The sequence below is a fragment of the Podarcis bocagei genome, assembly GCF_964188305.1.
Source record: "Podarcis bocagei genome assembly, chromosome: 13".
In the NCBI taxonomy this organism is placed as follows: domain Eukaryota; kingdom Metazoa; phylum Chordata; class Lepidosauria; order Squamata; family Lacertidae; genus Podarcis; species Podarcis bocagei.
Genome location: NC_138138.1, coordinates 50,622,085 through 50,649,786, shown reverse-complemented (window position 1 = coordinate 50,649,786; position 27,702 = coordinate 50,622,085). Strand labels below are relative to the sequence as shown.

Genomic DNA, 27,702 nt, shown 5'->3' with positions numbered 1-27,702 from the left:
CCCACCAGTGCCGAGTTCGGTGAGGAGGTTGAACTTGCACACGTCCCGAATGAGTGAGGGAGCATCGCGTTGCCTCTCCATGGCTTCTCATAGAGCGCAGGCAAGGAGGAGGAGAAACTGCCACCAGCAAGGCCCAGCCTCATGTGATGTGTCAGCTCTGAGGGGAGACAGAAGGCCGGGATACCCTGTGTGGGACGAAAGGGGGAGTGGAGAAGAGCGCATTGAGTCTTGACTTTTTTTTAAAAAAAAAATGTTTTGTGCATCCGCGTTTGATCTTGCTCCTTTCGGAATTTTATTTATTGGTGCGTGTGTCTTTTTCTTGTTAAATCTATCACAAAGGATAAAATCACATTAGAAAAACACCAAATACATAAGCAAAATAAAAATGAAAATAACCTTATAATCTGGCCAGAACACGTTTTAGAAGGGCATTGGATAGCAACCAACCAAAGATCAGGTTAAAGAGGAACATTTCTGCCTGGTGCCTTAATGTGTATAATAGAGGGCCATTAACAACACAAGAAAACTCCTTTCCCCTTGCCCTGAGCTGTTAACAGAGGCAGGGATTTCAGTGATGGGGTGGGGTGTTTGAGGGGACAGGAAAAGGCAGTTTTTGAGCAAGGTTCCCTGGGAAGAAGCAGCAGGAGAGGAGCTCAGCTCCATCTTGGGCAGGCAGGCTGAAGGATGCCTGCGCTGCTGCCCCATGAAATGACCATGCTGTAAGATTTGCACTCCCACCATGCAAACTGAAGGTGTAAATAGGTGAATAAACCATGAGTTTGACCAAACTGCGGGAGGAAGTGGAAGACAGGAGTGCCTGGCATGCTCTGGTCCACTGGGTCACAAAGAGTTGGACACGACTAAACGACTAAACAACAACAACAATAGTCTTTACTGTGTTTTCTATTCCTCCAAAGGGACACAGACCCTGTGCGAGTGCCAGGGACCCCATGGACTCTTGCCCCCACTCGGCAAAGAGAAGGGCAGGCATCCAACTTTTGTAACAATATTTTAGGTCACACCATAGATTTGTATAACAGCATTACAATATTGGCTGTTTTATTTTCAGTTTTTTTTACTAATGTGGCTGCAGGGATCTGTTTAAAATGAAGGGGTTCCCAGCAACCAGTCTTCTTAACCCCAATCCGGTTCTTCAAGCTGCAATGCATGGAGTCAGGACACAGGATGTGGGCTTGTATACAGGGGTGCCATCTTGGCCTCAGGATTGTGGGTGCCCACAGCTGTAACATGGAGGTGCAACATCACACGCACACGCCTGCACATAGTGCTCATTGACTTTGTGGGTGCCCAGTCCATGCAAATTACATTATTGTGGGTGCCCAAGCACCCACGGCCCCCTGAAGTTGACGCCTATCCTTGTATATTTCCTTCTCATTCTTGCTGGTGCTATTGTGATACACCACACAGGGCCATACCCATGTATTTTACAGGTTTCCAATTAGCGTCATTTTTTGGATTTGAGCCAGAACACAATTCTGCCATATTTGTCGGTGAGAAGATGGGAAGGAGGAGATATCTGCAATTTTTCAGCAGGAGGGAAATGCCAATGAAATGGAGGATCTTGCTGGCTGTAGCGGAAGCAGACGGAGGGAGGGGTTACCAGCTGGCTGCAGAATCTACACAGAAGTGGGCTTTTGTGCTACACTGGTGGATGGCCGTGGCCTGTGAACATGGCTCTAGAGTAGAACTTGCTTCAAAGGACAGCAGCCAGGTGAAGACAAACAGGATTGAAGTGACGCTCTGGGGGTCATGGAAAGCAGGGCAGGGAACATTGCAATATCACATGCTGCTGATTGTAGCAGCTGCCAGAGGGCAGGCGAAGAGGAGGAGAGATTGCCACCAGCAAGGCCCAGCCCTGTGTGGGATGTGCCAGCTCTGAGGGGCAGGCGGAGGGTAGGGCCGGCCTGGGTGGGACAAAAGGGGGACTGGAGCAGGTTTAATCTTGCCCCTTTCTTAAAAACATATTTATTGGTTTGTGTGTGTTTACCAAAGAATAAAATAGAACAAAATGGGGACTAAGGTTTTTTGTCAGGGCGGTGGAGGGACTGTGTGTGCGATGTCCAGTGACTGCTTAAAATCACATGATCCAACTTTGAGTGTATTGTTATAGATTTAGTGGTGGCATAGCTGTCAACTTTTCCCTTTTCTTGAGAGGAATCCTATTCAGAATAAGGGAATTTCCCTTAAAAAAACGGAAACGTTGACAGCTATGAGTGGTGGAGATCCTCCTAAACCCAAGAAATGAAGAAATGTTAGGATCCTGGCACCATTTCCCTTCTCTCTTTATGTTTTGGGGTGGGGGGAGTATGAGAGAAAAGGAGAGGCAAAAGCTATTAAGTTTAGACATAACTGATGGACAACAATTGGTATTGGTGTATTCAAGTTGCTGCAAAGGTTGGGTTTGAAAAACAATATTGGCTTAAAACCTCCCGTATCTTATAGTGTAACCTCTGCATTAGCTATTTGTTGTTGTTGTTTATGTGCCTTGATGATGGAGTCCGGCACGCTTTCCTGCGCCACACTGGACTCCCGTGCGTAGCTCACTGTCAGCGTCCTTCAGCAGAGTCTCCACAGCGGAAGAAAACTGTTGCAATGTGTGTGTAATAAATCAGACTGCACGCAGGCTTTCTTGCTTATCTCCAACAGTCTTTAATCGTGTAGAAAAACATCATAAATCAGCCCGGCGAAAGAGCACACATCTTTCGCCTCTCGGTCAAAACCGAAAGAGAACCCACACACGGAGAACGTTCCCGTATGTGAACATAACCACGCCTCAGAATGTGAGACGTCACTCAGAACTGTTTAACCCTGTAAGTTCTGATTCTCTTCACAGTTTAGTCATGTCCAACTCTTCGTGACCCCATGGACCAGAGCACGCCAGGCACTCCTGTCTTCCACTGCCTCCCGCAGTTTGGTCAAACTCATATTGGTAGCTTCGAGGGCACCCTAAATTAGCTATTTAGGGAGGTCTTGAAATGTGTGGACTGGGCCACCAGGGCAAGTGTCTGAACCTTCATCTGATAGGAAATGTTTTGCAGGAGTGGGCAACAGATAAAAAATGTGACATTGAGGAGGGTCATATGGCGGAGGGAGTGAGAGTGAGAAATGTCCTTATTTTCAAATGAGGAATGTTGGAGAGTATGCATACAGTGTACTCTGCCTCCCCATTTTATTCTCAAAAAACCCTGGTGAGGTGGGTTATGTGGATAGACAGTGACTAGCCAAAAGCATTCTAGTGAACTTCATGGTTATGTGCTAAATACACTTTGCTTCTACAATAATCAAACTTCAACACGATTTTGCAGGGAGATTAATCCGTTCCCCACTTCTTTCAAGAACCCACTCACCACCTCAGTCAAGTGATCACATCAAGAGATATCTGCGGGTTTGCTCACTTTTATTCAGCCTTAGGCTACCTAATTACATGGATATTATTGAATCTGGGATAGGCTGCGGAGGGAAAACTGAGATAGGTTGAGAAAGGGGTGTGCATCACTTTTCACAATGGGATTTCTCCTCAGGCCTCTGGGTGGGCTCCACGGTGCCTGCTGTGCAGGTAAACATACAGGAGTATGAAGTGCCGTTGTTCCAGTCAGAGTAGGGGACTACCACCTGGCTGAAGGCCAAGAGGGAATCCTTGATGCTGCCCTTCAAGACTCGGGGATTCACATGGCGACCTTCAAGGAGGGCATTCTTCACCCACTGGACAGAAATTTCACTTGCCTTGGGCCCTATGACCATGCCGGTGAGGATTGTCTGTGCTTGCTGAAGGCTTTTTTTTTTACGGTTGGTGCGATAGAGGTTCTCACGGAGACCGGTCCCTTTGTCTTTTTAAGTTTTGTGGTTGGGGAAAGTATGAGAGAAAGGGAGAGGCAACAGCTATTAATTTTAGACATAATTGATGGATAACATTTATGACACTATTTAGTGCTGATTATTTTCTGCTGGATTTTCTGACAAACATTTTTAATCTGTAGGTAGAGGGTGTAAATCCTTAATGAAAGCTTTAAGGAGCAAAGGGGATTTAACTGAAGTTCTTGTGTGTGTGGACCTGAGTAGGAAGATCTGTGGCACATACATGGGGCTTCCTTGAGCTGGATGAGGACACGGTGGGATAGTGGAGATTCCAGGAATATTTACACAGCTCCTTTCCTCAACATGTATAAAGAAAGCGCCCAGCACAAAAAGCACCCCAGCCTTCCCAGAGAAGGTATTGTTGTATAGGCTGGGTTTGAAAAAGAAGGATAGCTAAAAACATCCCATATCCAATGATACCATCTCTGCACAGTTGCTCCTGGAAACAATTATCCCGCTCCCAAACCATGCTTTTCAAAGGAAAACTAAGTCCCAACTGTGTCGAGAGTTTTTACCTTCAGGTTCATTGACTTTTGTTTCAGACTCAGGGTGAGATACTCGACAGATGAAGCGGTCTACCCGCGAATTGCCTAGTGGTTTAAGGCTGAAGTGTGCTGTGTTACCAGTGCTTCCACTTATGATGCCGGAGGTGTTATCTGATTGGCCACCTTCCTCCCACGTAATTAGCATGTCTGCGGGAAAAAAGCCAGAGATAGTGCACACCAATATTGCACCTAAGGGAACAAAATAGATAGACAGACAGATGAAATTCCTGGTTTTTTAATGACTTTATATTGCTGTTTTTATGGTTCTTCTGATATTGCTTTACAGTTTTTATGTTGTTTAGTGCACTATTTAAGATTTAAGCAGCATAGAAACCTCTACTTTTCATCTCAGTCCTTCCAGCCGTGCTTTTGTCTGCCATCTGTTCTTCTCTGCACCCCTGTGATTTTCCTTCTCTCTGACCCTCTTTCCCATGCATATTCTCTTTCGTGGAATCATAGAATTCCAGATTTGGAAGGGACCCCAATGCTCATCTAGTCCAACCCCCTGTAATGCTTACTTATTTACTTCATGCAAACCTTTCTAGGCATTACAAACATAGGGCATCCTAAAACATTTAAAATATATACAAATAAACAGCCATGTAAAATATATAATGATGAGGAATTTCATTGGGATTTCTTCCTGCTAAATAGTGCCATTTAGCACTCCAAGAGATACTATTAACAAAACCTCAGCCCCCCTTGCAGTTAATTCCAGGTTAATCGGATATTTTCATTGTGCCCAAAAAGGGGGAGTAGCATGCGTTTGCATAGCAGGTTGTAAAATGCACAGTAGAAAAGGATATGTTCTGTAGTGTCCGGCACATTCAAAGAACATCCATGTCTTTCATTTCTGGGGATGTTTAAAAATCTGCCCTTGACAAAAGCTGAAGGAAAAACATTCAGTCGGGCTAAGATAAAGGTCCTGAGTTGGACAGAAATTATTAATTTTGAGATATGTGACCCTGTTATCTTGGGGGAGCAAATTATATTTACACCTGGCTTGATGTTTTTGTTTTTTTAAAAAAAGATATTTATTGGGATTTTCAAAATATTACAAAAAGGAAAAAAATAAAATAGAGGCAGAAGAGCATACAAAGGATAAAAATAGTTTTTTAAAAAAAAGAAAAATTCCAAATGAGAGGGGAAAAAAACAGAAAAAAGAAGAATGCAAAAATCACAAAATTTTAAAAACATTTAAAAACAAATTCATTATTTTCAAATCCTTAACTGTCATTGCCTTCTTTCTTAGACCTCCTCCTCCTCCCTTTCTTTGTATCCTAGTTATTAATTATCCCAGCAAATCCTTGACCTCATCTTTCTATAATAAAATAAACCTTAACACTTAAAACTTAAATCTTATCCTTACCAACTTCTCATAATCATAAAATTCTTTCATAATTCTTTAAACATCTTTACTAAAGCCAAGTATTTTCATTCCAACATTTCCCTATCATTCATCCATTTTATAAAACAGTTCTAATAGTAAGAAAAAGAGGCATCTTCATCCAGCGTCCCTTCCTCCTGGTTCCGGGTTTCGTCAGTCCTTATTCCCATCAGTCTAGCCCATTAACCTGACAACCTTATGTCCGAGGCCCTCAAGTCTCTTCCATGACCCTTGTCTCTTGCTCGTGATAACTCCAGCTTGACAATGTTTTTAATCCTTCTCACCAGATCAGCCCCTTTTCCATGTTCAACAATGAATTCCATGTAGTATATAAGAGCATGTTTCAAAGGCCCTCCAAAATTGAGAGCCCCCACAGTCCCAAACATCTCATGGCCCATTGCCATATTTGAAAAGTCCAAACATCCCAGCATAGGGGGGTCGATCCAGCCCCCCATTTCCAAACTGAACCAAACTTTTCCTTTCCAGATATGGTTTTTTCCACGTTCCTTTGTCAAATCCAAAAAATCATATTCCTGTTGGGCCTGTTCTGTCAAAACACACTCCTGATTTAATGTCAAAAACTCCTGTTCTGTCAAGACGCACTCCTGATTTAAATCCTGAGTGGGCTCCACATATACTGGCTTGATGTTGTTATCCCCCCCCCCCCCATGTACCTTAATCTGTTTTGACTATTGCAATAAATATATTGCTCACTCGAATTATACAAGGGTTTCAAGATCTGATTTGAATACCAATAGATCTGATTTTCCTATGTAAGAGTTGGAACTTCTGGATTTATCACAGTCCGTAAGTAGGTCAGAGAGTAGACTCAAAGGTTGGCAACAAAATGGAAATGCAACCCGTATTTTATAGTGCTAGCCCACACCCAATATTCCATCGTGTGTATTCCTAGTTCTGCACACATTGTCTCATACATGATTGAACTGGGGAGCCCCAGGAGACGTCTCAAGACGGATGTGAGGGTGATCCGACTGAGACATCTGTCACCCCATTGATCGCCAGGGCTGATCTGACTGACCTGGCTGGCTAGGCAGGTGTCCCCCTGTTTCATGTGCGTCCCTCCCTAAGCTGCATGCTCAGTGGAAGAGGAAGACCATCCCAGATAGGAGTGTACTGTTCTTCGGTCAAGGCTTGATGATAGTTGTGCTCCCTGTATAGATAGAACCTCCCTGATATCTCCTCCCTCTGTAATGCAGGAATCTCAGCTAAATAATTTCAGCTGCATAGTTTGTGAGAGCCCTGCCTTCTTTGCCCCTATCAGAAGAATGTCTCTTCTGTCCCCTAAACCTACAAAGACCTCAGCACACAGAAACAGGCACTTACAAATGTTAATAAAAGGGTATTTGTTTTGGAACCATGGGATCTGTCGCTTTGGAATGACTATCCCGTTTACTGCTGGCAAAGAAGCAAACAAGTTGGAGTAAGAGAATCCAAGGGTTGTTATTGCTCTGTTTCTAAGGGTGGTTCCAGATGCCCAGATTTCAGGTACATGCATGAGAAGGCTGCAAAGAGGAAGGAAAGAGAAGCAAACTCACCTGGAGCAGCCTGGGAAGAAGTCAGTGGCAGGCTGGCCCCGCAAAGGAGTCCCACAAATGGTAAGAAGATCTTGGCCCACATTTTCGGATTCAGTGTGAATGGCATGTGGGCCACCAGGCCTGCTTATATAGCATCCTTCCGGAAACTTGATTGTAATTGGGATTTGTGGGGAATTCTAATAGCTATGGGGAAGTTTGCCTATTGTTATTATTTCATTTGTATGCCACCCTTCATTAGCAGATCACAGGTGAGGATATTTCACCCCTCCCATTGAAAGCATCTGCTGACAATGTTTCAGAAAGGAGGGGGCGGATTGTGTTCATTGCTTCTTCCGCTCCAGCCTGTGAGAGTCTGAGTGTTATCTGTATATAAATAAGGTGACTGCTCAAGCAGCTGTAACACTCATGCAGTCCAGCGTCTCTGATTAGTCTTTAGTTAGTTTATGCAGTAGCTGTAGATAATAAAAGAAGTTATACTTCAGAGCTGTCGTTCGTGTGGTTCATACTCTGCTGTGTTCCGCTGACTTTTGGAACTGAGTTTGGTGCGCCCCACTAGACTCCCGTGCGTAGCTCACTGTCAGCGTCCTTCAGCAGAGTCTCCACAGCGGAAGAAAACTGTTGCAATGTGTGTGTAATAAATCAGACTGCACACAGGTTTCTTGCTTATCTCCAACAGTCTTTAATCGTGTAGAAAAACATCATAAATCAGCCCGGTGAAAGAGCACACATCTTTCGCCTCTCGGTCAAAACCGAAAGAGAAATCACACACGGAGAACGTTCCCGTATGTGAACATAACCACGCCTCAGAATGTGAGACGTCACTCAGAACTGTTTAACTCTGTAAGTTCTGATTCTCTTCACAGTTTAGTCATGTCCAACTCTTCGTGACCCCATGGACCAGAGCACGCCAGGCACTCCTGTCTTCCACTGCCTCCCGCAGTTTGGTCAAACTCATATTGGTAGCTTCGAGAACACCCTAAATTAGCTATTTAGGGAGGTCTTGAAATGTGTGGACTGGGCCACCAGGGCAAGTGTCTGAACCTTCATCTGACAGGAAATGTTTTGCAGGAGTGGGCAACAGATAAAAAATGTGACATTGAGGAGGATCGTATGGCGGAGGGAGTGAGAGTGAGAGATGTCCTTATTTTCAAATGAGGAATGTTGGAGAGTATGCATACAGTGTACTCTGCCTGCCCATTTTATCCTCAAAAAACCCTGGTGAGGTGGGTTATGTGGATAGACAGTGACTAGCCAAAAGCATTCTAGTGAACTTCATGGTTATGTGCTAAACACACTTTGCTTCTACAATAATCAAACTTCAACACGATTTTGCAGGGAGATTAATCCGTTCCCCACTTCTTTCCAGAACCCACTCACCACCTCAGTCAAGTGATCACATCAAGAGATATCTGCGGGTTTGCTCACTTTTATTCAGCCTTAGGCTACCTAATTACATGGATATTATTGAATCTGGGATAGGCTGCGGAGGGAAAACTGAGATAGGTTGAGAAACGGGTTTGCATCACTTTTCACCCTGGGATTTCTCCTCAGGCCTCGGGGTGGGCTCCACGGTGCCTGCTGTGCGGGTAAACGTACAGGAGTATGAAGTGCCGTTGTTCCAGTCAGAGTAGGGGACTACCACCTGGCTGAAGGCCAAGAGGGAGTCCTTGATGCTGCCCTTCAAGACTCGGGGATTCACATGGTGACCTTCAAGGAGGGAAGTCTTCACCCACTGGACAGAAATTTCACTTGCCTTGGGCCCTATGACCATGCCGGTGAGGATTGTCTGTGCTTGCTGAAGGCTTTTTTTTTTACGGTTGGTGCGATAGAGGTTCTCACGGAGACCGGTCCCTTTGTCTTTTTAAGTTTTGGGGTGGGGAAAGTATGAGAGAAAGGGAGAGGCAACAGCTATTAATTTTAGACATAATTGATGGATAACATTTATGACACCATTTAGTGCTGCTTATTTTCTGCTGGATTCTCTGACAAACATTTTTAATCTGTAGATAGAGGGTGTAAATCCTTAATGAAAGCTTTAAGGAGCAAAGGGGATTTAACGGAAGTTCTCGTGTGTGTGGACCTGAGTAGGAAGATCTGTGGCACATACATGGGGCTTCCTTGAGCTGGATGAGGACACGGTGGGATAGTGGAGATTCCAAGAATATTTACACAGCTCCTTTCCCCAACATATATAAAGAAAGCGTCCAGCACAGAAAGTATCTCAGCCTTCCCAGAGAAGGTATTGTTGTATAGGCTGGGTTTGAAAACCAAGGATAGCTAAAAAAATCCCATATCCAATGATACCATCTCTGCACAGTTGCTCCTGGAAACAATCACCCCGCTCCCAAACCATGCTTTTCAAAGGAAAACTAAGTCCCAACTGTGTCAAGAGTTTTTACCTTCAGGTTCATTGACTTCTGTTTGGGACTCAGGGACTGATAAGAGATAAGAGGAGAATTACAGTTCGGACCTCCACCAGACTGATTGCAGTTTCAAGTTGTGTCTCTAGTCAATATTAGCACCAATATCATGGCAACTGGTGGGGAAAGTCTTATCTCAACAGGCCATAATGGAAAGCAGAAATAAATTTCTGAATTAAGGAGGAACCAGTCTTAAAATGGTCAGTCCCTGAGAGGATCTTAAGCAATCAGGAAACAATTATCCCACTCCCAAACCATGCTTTTCAAAGGAAAACTAAGTCCCAGCTGTGTCGAGAATTTTTACCTTCAGGTTCATTGACTTTTGTTTCAGACTCAGGGAGGGATACTCGACAGACGAAAAGGGCACCCTCTGAATCGTCTAGTGATTTAAGGCTGAAGTGTTCTGTGTTACCACTTATGATGCCGGAGGTGTTATCTGATTGGCCACCTTCCTCCCACGTAATCGTCATGTCTGCGGGGACAAAGCCAGAGATAGTGCACACCAATATTGGACCTAAGGGAACAAAATGGATAGACAGACAGACAGACAGATGAAATTTCTGGTTTTTTAATGACTTTATATTGCTGTTTTTATGGTTCTTCTGATATTGCTTTACAGTTTTTATGTTCCTTAGTGCACTATTTAAGATTTAAGCAGCTTAGAAACCTCTACTTTTCATCTCAGTCCTTCCAGCCGTGCTTTTGTCTGCCATCTGTTCTTCTCTGCACCCCTGTGATTTTCCTTCTCTCTGACCCTCTTTCCCATGCATATTCTCTTTTCGTGGAATCATAGAATTCCAGATTTGGAAGGGACCCCAGTGCTCATCTAGTCCAACCCCCTGTAATGCTTACTTACTTACTTCATCAAAACTTTTCTAGGCATTACAAATATAGGGCATCCTAAAACATTTAAAATATATACAAATAAACAGCCATGTAAAATATATAATGATGAGGAATTTCATTGGGATTTCTTCCTGCTAAATAGTGCCATTTAGCACTCCAAGAGATACTATTAACAAAACCTCAGCCCCCCTTGCAGTTAATTCCGCGTTAATGTCAGACAGATAGAATCAGATATTTTCATTGTGCCGTGATGGTAGACTACCCAAAAAGGGGGGTGGGGTGGTAGGATGCGTTTGCGTAGCAGGTAGTAAAATGGACAGTAGAAAAGGATATGTTCTACAGTGTCTGGCACATTCAAAGAAAATCCACAATGTCTATCATTTCTGGGGATGTTTAAAAATCTGCCCTTGACAAAAGTTGAAGGAAAAACATTCAGTCGGGCTAAGATAAAGGTCCTGGGTTGGACAGAAATTATTATTTTTGAGAAATGTGACCCTGTTATCTTGGGAGAGCAGATTATATTTACACCTGGCTTGATGCTGCCCTCCCCCAATGTACCTTAATCTGTTTTGACTATTTCAATAAATATATTGCTCACTCAAATTATACAAGGGTTTCAAAATCTGATTTGAATACCAATAGATCTGATTTTCCTATGTAAGAGTTGGAACTTCTGGATTTATCAGAGTCCGTAAGTAGGTCAGAGAGTAGACTCAAAGGTTGGCAACAAAATGGAAATGCAATCAGTATTTTATAGTGCTAGCCCACAACCAATATTCCACCGTGTGTATACCTAGTTCTGCACACATTGTCTCATACATGATTGAACTTGGGAGCCCCAGGAGACGTCTCAAGACGGATGTGAGGGTGATCCGACTGAGACATCTGTCACCCCATTGATCGCCAGGGCTGATCTGGCTGGCGTGGCTGGCTAGGCAGGTGTCCCCCTGTTTCATGTGTGTCCCTCCCTAAGCTGCACGCTCGGTGGAAGAGGAAGACCATCCCAGGTAGGAGTGTACTGGTTCTTCGGTCAAGGCTTGATGATAGCTGCGGTCCCTGTATAGATAGAACCTCCCTGATAGAACCTCCCTCTGTAATGCACGAATCTCAGCTGAATAATATCAGCTACATAGTTTGTGAGAGCCCTGCCTTCTTTGCCCCTATCAGAAGAATGTCTCTTCTGTCCCCTAAACCTACAAAGATCTCAGCACAAAGAAGCAGGCACTTACAAATGTTAATAAAAGGGTATTTGTTTTGGAACCATGGGATCTGTCGCTTTGGAATGACAAAGAAGCAAACAAGTCGGAGTAAGAGAATCCAAGGGTTGTTATTGCTCTGTTTCCAAGGGTGTTTCCAGATGCCCAGATTTCAGGTACATGTATGAGAAGGCTGAAAAGAGGAATGAAAGAGCAGACTCACGTGTAGCAGCCTGGGAAGAAGTCAGTGGCAGGCTGGCCCCGCAAAGGAGTCCCACAAATGGTAAGAAGATCTTGACCCACATTTTAGGATTCAGTGTGAATGGCATGTGGGCCACCAGGCCTGTTTATATACCATCCTCCCGGAAACTTGCATGTAATTGGGATCTGTGGCATATTCTAATAGCTATGGGGAAGTTTGCCTATTGTTATTATTTCATTTGTATGCCACCCTTCATTAGCAGATCACAGGTGAGGATATTTCACCCCTCCCATTGAAAGCATTTGCTGACAATGTTTCAGAAAGGAGGGGGCGGATTTTGTTCATTGCTTCTTCCGCTCCAGCCTGTGGAAGTCTGAGTGTTATCTGTATATAAATAAGGTGACTGCTCAAGCAGCTGTAGCACTCATGCAGTCCAGCGTCTCCAATTAGTCTTTAGTTAGTTTATGCAGTAGCTGTAGATAATAAAAGAAGTTATACTTCAGAGCTGTCGTTCGTGTGGTTCATACTCTGCTGTGCTCTGCTGACTTTTGGAACTGAGTTTGGTGCTCACAGCTCTAAGTTGTCAGTACACAGCACTTAGACCTGCTCCCTGCAGTGGAAGGTCTCTGGAAGTGCTTTCCCAGCTCGCCTGGCCCAGTCGGGGCTGAAGAGGTTGAGCCCAGTCGTTGGCACTGGCTCAAAGGCGAAGCTGACATCGGTTATGGGCCCAGTGGCTTCTGACGCTGATGCCGGACGCAGAACAGAAGCTGCATGTTGGATTTATTTGCAGTGCCTAGAAGCAGAGTTTCTGGAGCTGTTTTCCATGCTGCTACTGTTGCTTGATTTATGGAGGTATGTTGCTGGATGCCAAGGAAAGAAGATAGCATCCCTGTTTGCCTGTTAATTGTGCTCTGAGTGGGAGAGAGAGTGGCTGAAGGAGTCCAAGGCTTTATTTGATGTTGCACGTAGGGAAGTGTCTTGCTTTAATTAATAGCAGACATGGCCTGTGCACATTCCGGCCAGATGGCTCTATCCTTTCCTCTCCTCATGCCTGAGACCTATCCAACGTGGCAGGTGAAAATGAAAGTGCTTTTACAGAGGGAAAAGCTAATCTCAGTCCTGGAGGTGCTCTTGAACATGATTAGGGAGGACCGGTTGGTACAAGGAATACTGGTCGGAGTGAAACAATATAAACTGAAAGCTTTTGCAGATGACTTGGTTTTAACATTACAGGAGCCAGAATCTAGTACAAAAAGAGCCTTAGAATTGATTCATGAGTTTGGTCGGGTGGCGGGATTTAAGTTGAATAAGCAAAAAACTAAGGTTTTGGGAAAAAATTTGACATCTTCAGAAACAGATGGGTTTCAGAAAGGGACAGAATTAAGTGTGGTAAAAAAAGTGAAATACCTAGGGGTTCATTTGTCTGCTAAAAACTTGAATTTATTTAAAGACAATTATGAAAAATGTTGGTCGGAAATCAAAAAAGATTTGGAAATTTGGTCAAGACTGAAACTTTCCTTGTTGGGTAGAATCGCAGCCATAAAGATGAATGTATTGCCGAAAATGTTATTTTTGTTTCAAGCCCTACAGATTGTGGACAGAGTGGAATGTTTTTGAAGGTGGCAGAAGGATATATCAAAGTTTGTTTGGCAGGGCAAAAAGCCCCGGATAAAGTTTAAAATATTAACCGATTCAAAAGAAAGAGGGGGGTTTGCCCTGCCAGACCTGAGATTATACTATGAAGCTGCGGCCTTCAGTTGGATGAAAGATTGGTTACTTCTTGAGAACACTGATGTCCTAGATCTGGAAGGGTTTGACAATGCTTTTGGTTGGCATGCATATTTGTGGTACGACAAGGCAAAGGCTCATAAAATGTTCAAAAATCATATTGTCAGAAAATCAATATTTATGGTCTGGACAAAATACAAGGACTTACTAGAAGGTAAGACTCCGAGGTGGCTATCACCAGCAGAGGCCAAGGCCTGGAAAAACCCCAATATGGAGGTTGGTTGGCTAAAATATGGGGAAATTAAAGAAAAAGTTGGAGAAACTTGGAGGCTGCAGAGTTTTGAAAAACTAAAGAACAAGGTGCAAAACTGGTTTCATTATGCTCAAATTCAAGAGGTCTTTAAGTTGGACAAAAAAATAGGTTTCCAGGTGGAAAAATCGAAACTAGAGACAGAATTGTTAGAACCAAAGACCAAGGTACTTTCGAGAATGTATAATTTGCTGCTTAAATGGAACACTCAGGACGAGACAGTCAAATCAGCAATGATAAAATGGGCTCAGGACATTGGGTACAACATTATGTTTGAAGACTGGGAAAGGTTATGGACCACTGGTATGAAATTCACGGCATGTAATGCCCTGAAAGAGAATATTATGAAAATGATATATAGGTGATACATGACCCCAGTCAAGCTTGCTAAGATATATCATTTGTCTGATAATAAATGTTGGAAATGTAAGGAGGCTGAAGGGACATTCTTTCACCTCTGGTGGACTTGTCCAAAAGTGAAGGCCTTCTGGGAAATGATTTACAATGAGTTAAAAAAGGTGTTTAAGTACACCTTTCCTAAGAAACCAGAGGCCTTCCTCCTGGGCATTGTTGGCCAGAAGGTGCTAAAGAAGGATAGAACTTTTTTTATGTATGCAACAACAGCAGCAAGAATTCTCATTGCAAAATACTGGAAGACACAAGATTTGCCCACACTGGAAGAGTGGCAGACGCAGTTATTGGACTACATGGAACTGGCTGAAATGACCGGCAGAATCCGAGATTTGGGAGAAGAAACAATGGAGGAGGATTGGAAAAAGTTTAAGGACTATTTACAAAAATATTACAAGTTATATGAATGTTAAAAATTTGCATGATTTGAAAAACCCAGCTTCAGCAACAAGATTTGGCGTTATGGGAAATTAGATTATAAATATGAAGGGACTAAGGTTTAAAACCCCTTCATGGATCACTGCCTTGCCGTGGCGAAGGGGCTTGAAGAACTCAGAGAAGCTATGAACTATGCCGAGCAGGGCACCCAAGATGAACAGGTCATAGTGGAGAGTTTTGACCAAACGTGATCCACCTGGAGTAGGAACCGGCAAGCCACTCCAGTATCCCTGCCAAGAAAACTCCATGGACAAAGACAACAGGCATATAAAAGTTATGACGCTGGAAGATGAGCCCCTCAGGTCGGAAGGTGTCCAACATGCTACTGGGGAAGAGCGGAGGACAAGTACAAGTAGATCCAGAGCTGATGAAGTGGCTGGGCCAAAGCCGAAAGGACGCTCAGTTGCGGATATGCATGGAAGCGAAAGGAAAGTCCAATGCTGTAAAGAAAAATATTGCATAGGAACCTGGAATGTAAGAACCATGAACCTGGGTAAGTTGGATGTGGTCAAAAATGAGATGGCGAGAATAAATATTGACATCCTGGGCATCAGTGAGCTAAAATGGACGGGAATGGGCGAATTCAGTTCGGATGACTATCATATCTACTACTGTGGGCAAGAAACCCGTAAAAGAAATGGAGTGGCCCTCATAGTCAACAAAAGAGTGGCGAAAGCTGTACTGGGATGCAGTCTCAAAAATGATAGAATGATCTCGATACGAATCCAAGGCAGACCTTTTAACATCACAGTAATCCAAGTTTATGCACCAACTACTGGTGCTGAAGAAACTGAAATTGACCAATTCTATGAAGAATTACAAGACCTTATAGAAGTGACACCAAAGAAGGATGTTCTGCTCATTATAGGGGATTGGAATGCTAAAGTAGGGAATCAAGAGATAAAAGGAACAACTGGCAAGTTTGGCCTTGGAGTTCAAAATGAAGCAGGGCAAAGGCTAATAGAGTTCTGCCAAGAGAACAAGCTGGTCATCACAAACACGCTTTTCCAACAACACAAGAGACGACTCTACACATGGACATCCCCAGATGGGCAACATCGAAATCAGATTGATTATATTCTCTGCAGCCAAAGATGGAGAAGCTCTATACAGTCAGCAAAAACAAGACCTGGGGCTGACTGTGGCTCAGATCATCAGCTTCTTATAGCAAAATTCAAGCTTAAACTGAAGAAAGTAGGAAAAACCACTGGACAGGTAAGATACAATCTAAACCAAATCCCTTATGAATACACAGTGGAAGTGAGGAACAGGTTTAAGGATTTAGATTTGCTGGACAGAGTGCCTGAAGAACTATGGGTGGAGGCTCACAACATTATACAGGAGGCAGCAACTAAAACCATCCCAATGAAAAAGAAATGCAAGAAAGCAAAGTGGCTGTCCAACGAGGCCTTACAAATAGCGGGGGAGAGAAGGCAAGCAAAATGCGAGGGAGATAATGAAAGATACAAGAAATTGAATGCAGATTTCCAAAGAATAGCAAGGAGAGACAAGAAGGCCTTCTTAAACGAGCAATGCAAAGAAATAGAGGAAAGCAACAGAATGGGAAGAACCAGAGATCTGTTCAAGAAAATCGGAAATATGAAAGGAACATTTCGTACAAAGATTACCATAATAAAGGACAAAAGTGGTAAAGACCTAACTGAAGCAGAAGACATCAAGAAGAGGTGGCAAGAATACACAGAGGAATTATACCAGAAAGATATGGATGTCTCGTACACCCCAGGTAGTGTGGTTGCTGACCTTGAGCCAGACATCCTGGAGAGTGAAGTCAAATGGGCCTTAGAAAGCACTGCAAATAACAAGGCCAGTGGAAGTGATGGTATTCCAGCTGAACTGTTTAAAATTTTAAAAGATGATGCTGTCAAGGTGCTACACTCAATATGCCAGCAAGTTTGGAAAACTCAGCAGTGGCCAGAGGATTGGAGAAGATCAGTCTACATCCCAATCCCAAAGAAAGGCAGTGCCAAAGAATGCTCCAACTACCGCACAATTGCACTCATTTCACATGCTAGCAAGGTTATGCTTAAAATTCTACAAGGAAGGCTCAAGCAGTATGTGGACCGAGAACTCCCAGAAGTGCAAGCTGGATTTAGAAGAGGCAGAGGAACCAGAGACCAAATTGCAAACATGCGCTGGATTATGGAGAAAGCTAGAGAGTTCCAGAAAGATATCTACTTCTGCTTCATTGACTATGCAAAAGCCTTTGACTGTGTTGACCACAGCAAACTATGGCAAGTTCTTAAAGAAATGGGAGTGCCTGATCACCTCATCTGTCTCCTGAGAAATCTCTATGTGGGACAAGAAGCTACAGTTAGAACTGGATATGGAACAACTGATTGGTTCAAAATTGGAAAAGGAGTACGGCAAGGCTGTATATTGTCTCCATGCTTATTTAACTTATATGCAGAATTCATCATGCGAAAGGCTGGGCTGGATGAATCCCAAGCCGGAATTAAGATTGCCGGAAGAAATATCAACAACCTCAGATATGCAGATGACACAACCTTGATGGCAGAAAGTGAAGAGGAATTAAAGAACCTTTTAATGAGGGTGAAAGAGGAGAGCGCAAAATATGGTCTGAAGCTCAACATCAAAAAAACAAAGATCATGGCCACTGGGCCCATCACCTCCTGGCAAATAGAAGGGGAAGAAATGGAGGCAGTGAGAGATTTTACCTTCTTGGGCTCCATGATCAGTGCAGATGGTGACAGCAGTCACGAAATTAAAAGACGCCTGCTCCTTGGGAGAAAGGCGATGGCAAACCTAGACAACATCTTAAAAAGCAGAGACATCACCTTGCCAACAAAGGTCCGTATAGTAAAAGCCATGGTTTTCCCAGTAGTGATGTATGGAAGTGAGAGCTGGACCATAAAGAAGGTTGATCGCCGAAGAATTGATGCTTTTGAATTATGGTGCTGGAGGAGACTCTTGAGAGTCCCATGGACTGCAAGAAGATCAAACCTCTCCATTCTGAAGGAAATCAGCCCTGAGCGCTCACTGGAAAGACAGATCGTGAAGCTGAGGCTCCAATACTTTGGCCACCTCATGAGAAGAGAAGACTCCCTGGAAAAGACCCTGATGTTGGGAAAGATGGAGGGCACAAGGAGAAGGGGACGACAGAGAATGAGATGGTTGGATGGTGTTCTTGAAGCTACCAGCATGAGTTTGATCAAACTGCGGGAGGCAGTGGAGGACAGAAGTGCCTGGCGTGCTCTGGTCCATGGGGTCACGAAGAGTCGGACACGACTAAACGACTAAACAACAACAAAGGTTTAAAATGACATTATATTTATATCAAGATAAAAGTAAATTGCCAATAAGTATTTTAAACCTAAAACATAACTATTTGAAAGTACAAAGCAATACACGAAACAAGATAATAATTTGTTGACATTTTTATTATAAAGAATGCAGGATGAGGGGGACGTGGGGAAGTCCGGTTGGTGATGAAAAAATGTTTTGAAAAGATGGATTCTTTTTCTTTCTTTCTTTTTCATTTTTCTTATTAATGTTATGTATCTGACTTTATTTCTGTACCTGAGAAAAGCAATAAAAAATATTTAAAAAAAAATACAGAGGGAAAAGCTATTCCACACCATAGAAGATGACCCTCCCCAGGAGGATGCAGATGAATGGCCTGAGTGGCATGTTGCAGACATGAGAGCGCGGGGACAATTGTTTTGAGTGTTTCAGACCACTTGTTGGTAAACTTAGAGGGTCAAGAGACTGCACGAGCTGTTTGGCATAAACTGAGAGATATGCATTTGAGACAAAATGCCAGTTCCAGTGTGATTTTCTTCACGAAGCTGTGCAGGCTGCAATTAAAGAAAGATGGTGATTTGCCCAGCCATCTGTCCCAATTAAAACGCCTCAGACAGGACCTTGTTCAGCGAGACGTGAATATTTCAGAGGCTGTGTTGCAATGTTAACGATAAATAGCCTAGATGATTCTTTTGACGGCGTAGCTGCTCAAATTTCTACCATGCCTTCTGACCGGCTAACAGAAGATTATGTGTCTAGCGTGCTCTTGAATGAGTGGGCTTGCAGACTGGCTGTTAGAGAAAGCCAGGACAATGCTGTTGAAAATGTGCCTAAGTCTCCAGCAGGGGAAAGTGAAAGTGCTGCTAAAGCTCTAAAATTGCGGTGTTGCTTTTCATGTGGATCTTAAGGCCATATGAGTTTCCAGTGTAAGAAAACTTCAAAGAAGAAGGGCAACTTCGAAGGCAGAGGGGGAGGATGAAATCCCCAAGGACCGGCTACATCATTGATCTCACGCTGCTCCAATCAACGTGGGTGGAGTTTTTTTTGTCATAGATTGTACCAACCACGTATCTAAAGATAAGGATCTCTTTGTTCATCTTGAGAAGCAGGAGAAAGCAATTCATTAAGCAGGTGGAACTGTTCTCAGAAGTTTGGCTCAAGGAACTGTGTTTTTAAAGAGCCTTAATGCAACAATTAAGAATGTCTTGTATGCTCCTCATCTTCAGGACTATCTTTTGAGTGTTTCTCAGCTTGATTATCAAGGGTTCAAAGTGGTTTTTGCTGGATCTCGTTGTGAAATTCGTCGAGATGGCAAGCTCATTCTGTATGCCAAATGTGTTAATGGTTTATATCAATTGCCTTTTGTTACAGGTACAGCTGCTGAAGCAACTGAGAAAACATGTTGTAACATTTCTGTAGATAAGAATGAGAAGCTGCATGATCAATGTATTCATGAGTACCACCGTCTTTATGGTCATTTGCATTTTCAGGCAGTGGCTAAAATGCCAGGAAAGGTTGAGGGCATGAAACTGAAAAAATGTCCTTACCATATGAAATGTGTTTCTTGCGCTGAAAATAAGGCTAGGCAAGCTCCCAAAGGTGTAAAATCTGGGAGAGAAGCCAAGAAACCTTATGAAGTCATACATGCTGACTTGGTGGGACCTCTAGCACTCTCTAGAGGCAACTCACACTGGACTCCCGTGCGTAGCTCACTGTCAGCGTCCTTCAGCAGAGTCTCCACAGCGGAAGAAAACTGTTGCAATGTGTGTATAATAAATCAGACTGCACGCAGCTTTCTTGCTTATCTCCAACATTCTTTAATCGTGTAGAAAAACATAATAAATCAGCCCGGCGAAAGAGCACACATCTTTCGCCTCTCGGTCAAAACCGAAAGAGAACTCACACACGGAGAACGTTCCCGTATGTGAACATAACCACGCCTCAGAATGTGAGACGTCACTCAGAACTGTTTAACCCTGTAAGTTCTGATTCTCTTCACAGTTTAGTCATGTCCAACTCTTCGTGACCCCATGGACCAGAGCACGCCAGGCACTCCTGTCTTCCACTGCCTCCCGCAGTTTGGTCAAACTCATATTGGTAGCTTCGAGAACACCCTAAATTAGCTATTTAGGGAGGTCTTGAAATGTGTGGACTGGGCCACCAGGGCAAGTGTCTGAACCTTCATCTGATAGGAAATGTTTTGCAGGAGTGGGCAACAGATAAAAAATGTGACATTGAGGAGGGTCATATGGCGGAGGGAGTGAGAGTGAGAAATGTCCTTATTTTCAAATGAGGAATGTTGGAGAGTATGCATACAGTGTACTCTGCCTCCCCATTTTATCCTCAAAAAACCCTGGTGAGGTGGGTTATGTGGATAGACAGTGACTAGCCAAAAGCATTCTAGTGAACTTCATGGTTATGTGCTAAATACACTTTGCTTCTACAATAATCAAACTTCAACACGATTTTGCAGGGAGATTAATCCGTTCCCCACTTCTTTCCAGAACCCACCCACCACCTCAATCAAGTGATCACATCAAGAGATATCTGTGGGTTTGCTCACTTTTATTCAGCCTTAGGCTACCTAATTACATGGATATTATTGAATCTGGGATAGGCTGAGGAGGGAAAACTGAGATAGGTTGAGAAAGGGGTGTGCATCACTTTTCACAATGGGGTTTCTCCTCAGGCCTCTGGGTGGGCTCCACGGTGCCTGCTGTGCGGGTAAACGTACAGAAGTATGAAGTGTCATTGTTCCAGTCAGAGTAGGGGACTACCACCTGGCTGAAGGCCAAGAGGGAATCCTTGATGCTGCCCTTCAAGACTCGGGGATTCACATGGCGACCTCCAAGGAGGGCATTCTTCACCCACTGGACAGAAACTTCACTTGCATTGAGCCCTATGACCATGCCGGTGAGGATTGTCTGTGCTCGCTGAAGGCTTCTTTTTTTACGGTTGGCGCGATAGAGGTTCTCACGGAGACCGTTACCTTTGTCTTTTTAAGTTTTGGGGTTGGGGAAAGTATGAGAGAAAGGGAGAGGCAACAGCTATTAATTTTAGACATAATTGATGGACAACATTTATGACACCATTTAGTGCTGATTATTTTCTGCTGGATTCTCTGACAAACATTTTTAATCTGTAGATAGAGGGTGTAAATCCTTAATGAAAGCTTTAAGGAGCAAAGGGGATTTAACTGAAGTTCTTGTGTGTGTGGACCTGAGTAGGAAGATCTGTGGCACATACATGGGGCTTCCTTGAGCTGGATGAGGTGGGATAGTGGAGATTCCAGGAATATTTACACAGCTCCTTTCCCCAACATATATAAAGAAAGCGCCCAGCACAAAAAGCACCCCAGCCTTCCCAGAGAAGGTATTGTTGTATAGGCTGGGTTTGAAAAAGAAGGATAGCTAAAAACATCCCATATCCAATGATACCATCTCTGCACAGTTGCTCCTGGAAACAATTATCCCGCTCCCAAACCATGCTTTTCAAAGGAAAACTAAGTCCCAACTGTGTCGAGAATTTTTACCTTCAGGTTCATTGACTTTTGTTTCAGACTCAGGGTGAGATACTCGACAGATGAAGCGGTCTACCCGCGAATTGCCTAGTGGTTTAAGGCTGAAGTGTGCTGTGTTACCAGTGCTTCCACTTATGATGCCGGAGGTGTTATCTGATTGGCCACCTTCCTCCCACTTAATCGTCATGCCTATGGGGACAAAGCCAGAGATAGTGCACACCAATATTGGACCTAAGGGAACAAAATAGACAGACAGACAGACAGACAGATGAAATTCCTGGTTTTTTAATGACTTTATATTGCTGTTTTTATGGTTCTTCTGATATTGCTTTACAGTTTTTATGTTGTTTAGTGCACTATTTAAGATTTAAGCAGCATAGAAACCTCTACTTTTCATCTCAGTCCTTCCAGCCGTGCTTTTGTCTGCCATTTGTTCTTCTCTACACCCCTGTGATTTTCCTTCTCTCTGACCCTCTTTCCCATGCATATTCTCTTTTCGTGGAATCATAGAATTCCAGAATTGGAAGGGACCCCAATGCTCATCTAGTCCAACCCCCTGTAATGCTTACTTACTTCATCAAAACTTTCCTAGGCATTACAAATATAGGGCATCCTAAAACATTTAAAATATATACAAATAAACGGCCATGTAAAATATATAATGATGAGGAATTTCATTGGGATTTCTTCCTGCTAAATAGTGCCATTTAGCACTCCAAGAGATACTATTAACAAAACCTCAGCCCCCCTTGCAGTTAATTCCAGGTTAATCGGATATTTTCATTGTGCCCAAAAAGGGGGAGTAGCATGCGTTTGCATAGCAGGTTGTAAAATGCACAGTAGAAAAGGATATGTTCTGTAGTGTCCGGCACATTCAAAGAACATCCATGTCTTTCATTTCTGGGGATGTTTAAAAATCTGCCCTTGACAAAAGCTGAAGGAAAAACATTCAGTCGGGCTAAGATAAAGGTCCTGAGTTGGACAGAAATTATTAATTTTGAGATATGTGACCCTGTTATCTTGGGGGAGCAAATTATATTTACACCTGGCTTGATGTTTTTGTTTTTTTTAAAAAGATATTTATTGGGATTTTCAAAATATTACAAAAAGGAAAAAAATAAAATAAAGGCAGAAGAGCATACAAAGGATAAAAATAGTTTTTTTTTAAAAAAGAAAAATTCCAAATAAGAGAAAAAAACAGAAAAAAAGAAGAATGCAAAAATCACAAAATTATAAAAACATTTAAAAACAAATTCATTATTTTCAAATCCTTAACTGTCATTGCCTTCTTTCCAAACCGAACCAAACTTTTCCTTTCCAGATATGGTTTTTTCCAAGTTCCTTTGTCAAATCCAAAAAATCATATTCCTATTGGGCCTGTTCTGTCAAAACACACTCCTGATTTAATGTCAAAAACTCCTGTTCTGTCAAGACGCACTCCTGATTTAAATCCTGAGTGGGCTCCACATATACTGGCTTGATGTTGTTATCCCCCCCCCATGTACCTTAATCTGTTTTGACTATTGCAATAAATATATTGCTCACTCGACTTATACAAGGGTTTCAAAATCTGATTTGAATACCAATAGATCTGATTTTCCTATGTAAGAGTTGGAACTTCTGGATTTATCAGAGTCCGTAAGTAGGTCAGAGAGTAGACTCAAGGGTTGGCAACAAAATGGAAATGCAAGCCGTATTTTATAGTGCTAGCCCACACGCAATATTCCATCGTGTATATTCCTAGTTCTGCACACATTGTCTCATACATGATTGAACTTGGGAGCCCCAGGAGACATCTCAAGACGGATGTGAGGGTGAACCGACTGAGACATCTGTCACCCCATTGATCGCCAGGGCTCATCTGGCTGACCTGGCTGGCTAGGCAGGTGTCCCCCTGTTTCATGTGCGTCCCTCCCTAAGCTGCACGCTCGGTGGAAGAAGAAGACCATACCAGGTAGAAGGAGTGTACCGTTCTTCGGTCAAGGCTTGATGATAGCTGCCCTCCCTGTATAGATAGAACCTCCCTGATATCACCTCCCTCTGTAATGCAGGAATCTCAGCTAAATAATTTCAGCTGCATAGTTTGTGAGAGCCCTGCCTTCTTTGCCCCTATCAGAAGAATGTATCTTCTGTCCCCTAAACCTACAAAGACCTCAGCACACAGAAACAGGCACTTACAAATGTTAATAAAAGGGTATTTGTTTTGGAACCATGGGATCTGTCCCTTTGGAATGACTATCCCGTTTACTGCTGGCAAATAAGCAGAAAAGTTGGAGGAAGAGAATCCAAGGGTTGTTATTGCTCTGTTTCTATGGGTGGTTTCAGATGCCCAGATTTCAGGTACATGCATGAGAAGGCTGCAAAGAGGAGGGAAAGAGAAGCAAACTCACCTGTATCAGCCTGGGAAGAAGTCAGTGGCAGGCTGGCCCCGCAAAGGAGTCCCACATATGGTAAGAAGATCTTGGCCCACATTTTAGGATTCAGTGTGAATGGCATGTGGGCCACCAGGCCTGCTTATATAGCATCCTGGGAGACTGCGGTGAGATATGTTTTCCATCAGTAGCTCCACCTAGACAATCCAAGAAGAGGCTTTCTGTGAGGTTCTCAGAAAGTCCTTCCAGAAATTTGAGTGTAATTGGGATTTGTGGGACATCCTAATAGCTATGGGGAAGTTCTCCTTTCGTTATTATTTGTTAATTGTTATTGTTATTATTATTTGTATACCACTCTTCATTAGTAGATCACAGGCAGTTCAGAACATAAAAGTACAACATGAGAACACAATATATATAATCATCTTCTTTAGAGGACAAGATGCAGAATTAGCAAAATGGTGAAGGAACACTGTGACCTTAATTCTCTGCTGCCTTGTGACTATTCTCATTAGTGAGAGGGGTTTTCACGGTAAACCTCAAGGAGTAACATACACCTCAACTGCCTTTAATTTTCTGGGACTGCCAGGGAAGCCATTAACCCACCACAGATTCTTCATATGTCTGGAAATTTCCAGATTTAAGCTGATGTTAAAGGGTCAATTGGTTTGCAGCTACCTCTCACTTTTAGCATAGCAGCAATATTGCCCATGCCCCTTGTAAAAGTCCCTTGGCTCCCCATCTTCCATATGCACCAACCAGTCATTGAGATGGGGGGGGAGGGGGTCTGGCTTGCATCACAAGTCAATTGTGGTCACCCCTTGCCACCCTCAACGGGGAGCAAGGAGGTTCGGGCAGGGGAAAACCAGGATTTATGAGGCAAAGATTCTGGCAATGTTCCCCATTAGGGTCTGTAGAGTTCACTGCATCCCGCTGTGCCACTCAAGTCTATGTCTGCTAACTTGAAGGGCAGAATGGGTGTGTCCTGGGAGTGTGTCCCTGGCATGGACGTGTCTCAGTCTCTGGCATGATTTGTGCTGGGTTCCTCAATCTGTGTCAGGTTTCCGTGAATTCTGACCCTCCCTCCTCTGATAGGAGACAGCCAAGGTTGAATGGACTTTATTTCAAATTATTTTTGGACCAGACGAGGAGTGTGATGGAGCAATACAGAGCAAGAAGAATGAACGGCTGCCGAATAGATCTGGCAAGAAGCTGAATTTGAGAAAAGATTTTGTGTGCCGAGGAAGAACTCCAGAGCGGAATTTTAATGGCGGAGACTGGACATGTACTCTGTGAGTTACTTATGGTTGCAGTTTGTACGCTAGTCAGTAAATAGTGGAAGGAATGGAATGTGACCTTGTACCATCCAGATAAACACTGCAAAGAACTGAACAATGGAAGATAGTTATTAACTCTCCTAGCACACCATGTCTGAAACAACAAGGTACTTTAAGGGTTACACATGTGAAATGCAACAGAGACGCTGTTTGTAAGGAGGAAACGTGGTCAGCTGCAAGAATGATGTAATGGAGAGTGACAGATGACAACTGGACACTAAAAAAGAAATGATGCACATATGGGAGGAAACGATTGACGTATGTTCGCAACAGGAGCAGGAAACCTGATTTTAAGAAATTGTATTAAATTAAAGTAATTTGGTAGGATTTGTAATAATTAGGAAAATTAATAAAAATTATTTTAAAGAGAGAAATGGGGGGATGGTCTTGACGTCACAACGCACACAAGTTGGTAGGAATCAGGGGCTGTGAATGAACTGCGTCTACAAGAGCACCTGCCAGATGCAGTGCAAGATCCATGACTCCCTGCTGGACCTTCCTGTGGACCTGCAGGTGGCCCACACCCTGGTGGTGGTCTCTATCACTATTCTGCCCTGGACCTCCTTGTGGCCATCTCATAAAATACATGAAAAAACAAAACAAAAACAACCTAATAACTGCCCACGCCCAACACATTTTAGAAGGGCATTGGATTGCAATCAACCAAATGTCTGGTTAAAGAGGGACATTTTTGCCAGGCGCATAAATGTGTATTATGATGACGCCAGGCAAACCTCTCTGGGGAGAACATACCTCGAACAGGAAGCTGCTGCAGAAAAGGCCCGTTCTGATGTTGCCACAAAGAAGTGCCTCAAAAGATGATTTCAGGGTCCATGTAGTTTCATATGGAAAGAGGTGGTGCTTGAGATCCTCGTCCTGAGCAATTTGAGGCTTTATAGGTCAAAACCAACAGTTTGAATTGGGCCCAAAAGCTAATTGGTAGCCAGTGCCGTCAAACCAGGTTCGGTGTAATATGCTCAGATTGTCTTGCCCTGGTGAGCAACCTGGCCGCTGAATTCTGCTCTAGCTGAAGTTTCTGAACCATCTTCAGAGGCAACCCTACATGTAATGTATTGCAGTAATCTAACCTTGAAGTTACGAGAGCATAGGCAACAGTAGTTAGGCTATCCCTGTCCCACTAAGCACGTAGCTGGTATATCAGTCGAAGCTTGATGGAAGGCACTTTGCGCCACTGAGGCCACCTGAGTAACAGGCACACATTTCCCCTATCTCTCCTGACAGAGGTCATTGTACAGGGCGACCAAAGCAGTTTCTGTGCCAAAATCGGACCTAAACCCTGACTGAAATGGATCTAGAAAAACAGTTTCCTCCAAGAGTGCCTGGATCAGGTCTGCGACCACTTGCTCCACAACGTTGCTCAGGAAAGGGAGATTAACAACTGGCTGGAAGTTGGTTAGATTTTCTTCAGCCTCTTGGAGTTGTCACCCATGGCAAAGGTGAAGACCAGGAGTGTTTTCCGAGGCTGCAGAACCTGGCAGGACAGGAGAGGGGAGAGAGCACTTTCAAAATATGAGTCTACCCTGCTGTGAGGCTGGAAGTGGTGTGGCTCTCTGCCCTTCCCTTCATATTCCCTCTCCAAATTCCTCCCCATACTGCATTTTTGTACCTCCTGGCAAACTGGGAATATCCCCTCATGGTTGCAGTTTAGGACATTCCATGCCTTTGCTCAGCAGAGTTTCTTTTTCAATGAGAAAAAAATAAGTGGCTCACGTAAACAACAACAACTTAACAACAACAACATATTATTTATACCCCCCCCCCCAATCTGGCTGGGCTTCTGCATTTCCGACTTTACTTTTTCTGCCTCTTCTGCTGGTGCAGATTTTTCAATTGTTGCTCACAAATCCTTTTTCACCAGCTCATTCTTCACCGAAATCTCCATAAAGGATAGTTGCTTGAAGTGAGTGTCATGAGACAAAGGTTCCTGAGAGCAGAAGCAGGCAAGGCCTAGGCAGTGCGGCCTACGAGGCCTACACAAATCTTTCAAGCCTAACTGTTAGCAGTAGAATGCTGTGTCGCTGTGACTCATGACTCATTTCCCCTATAAATGTAACCAGCCATCTCTGTGGGCCGCAGGGTAGTGTGTGTGTGTGTCTCAGGCAGTATGTTGTGTTGTTGCAGACAGAGTGGCTCCAGGACTACAGTTAATCAGTAATCAAGATCTGTGCCTCTTTGAAGACTAAGCTAGCTATTATGAGCACTCTGTGTATGCTTTTGACTATGCTGTTTATGAGCAAGTTTATTTTCTTCAGTAA

The 27,702-nt window shown here is 43.5% G+C and overlaps 1 gene segment (V, D, J or C); it reads right to left on the bottom strand.

Moving 5' to 3' along the window:
- Positions 1–3,401: 3,401 nt before the first annotated feature.
- On the bottom strand, positions 3,402–27,201 carry LOC308572139 (Ig gamma chain C region-like). The segment is given in 4 exons: positions 24,108–27,201; positions 10,089–10,298; positions 4,392–4,610; positions 3,402–3,848 (listed from the first exon to the last, which is right to left on the bottom strand).
- Positions 27,202–27,702: the final 501 nt, after the last annotated feature.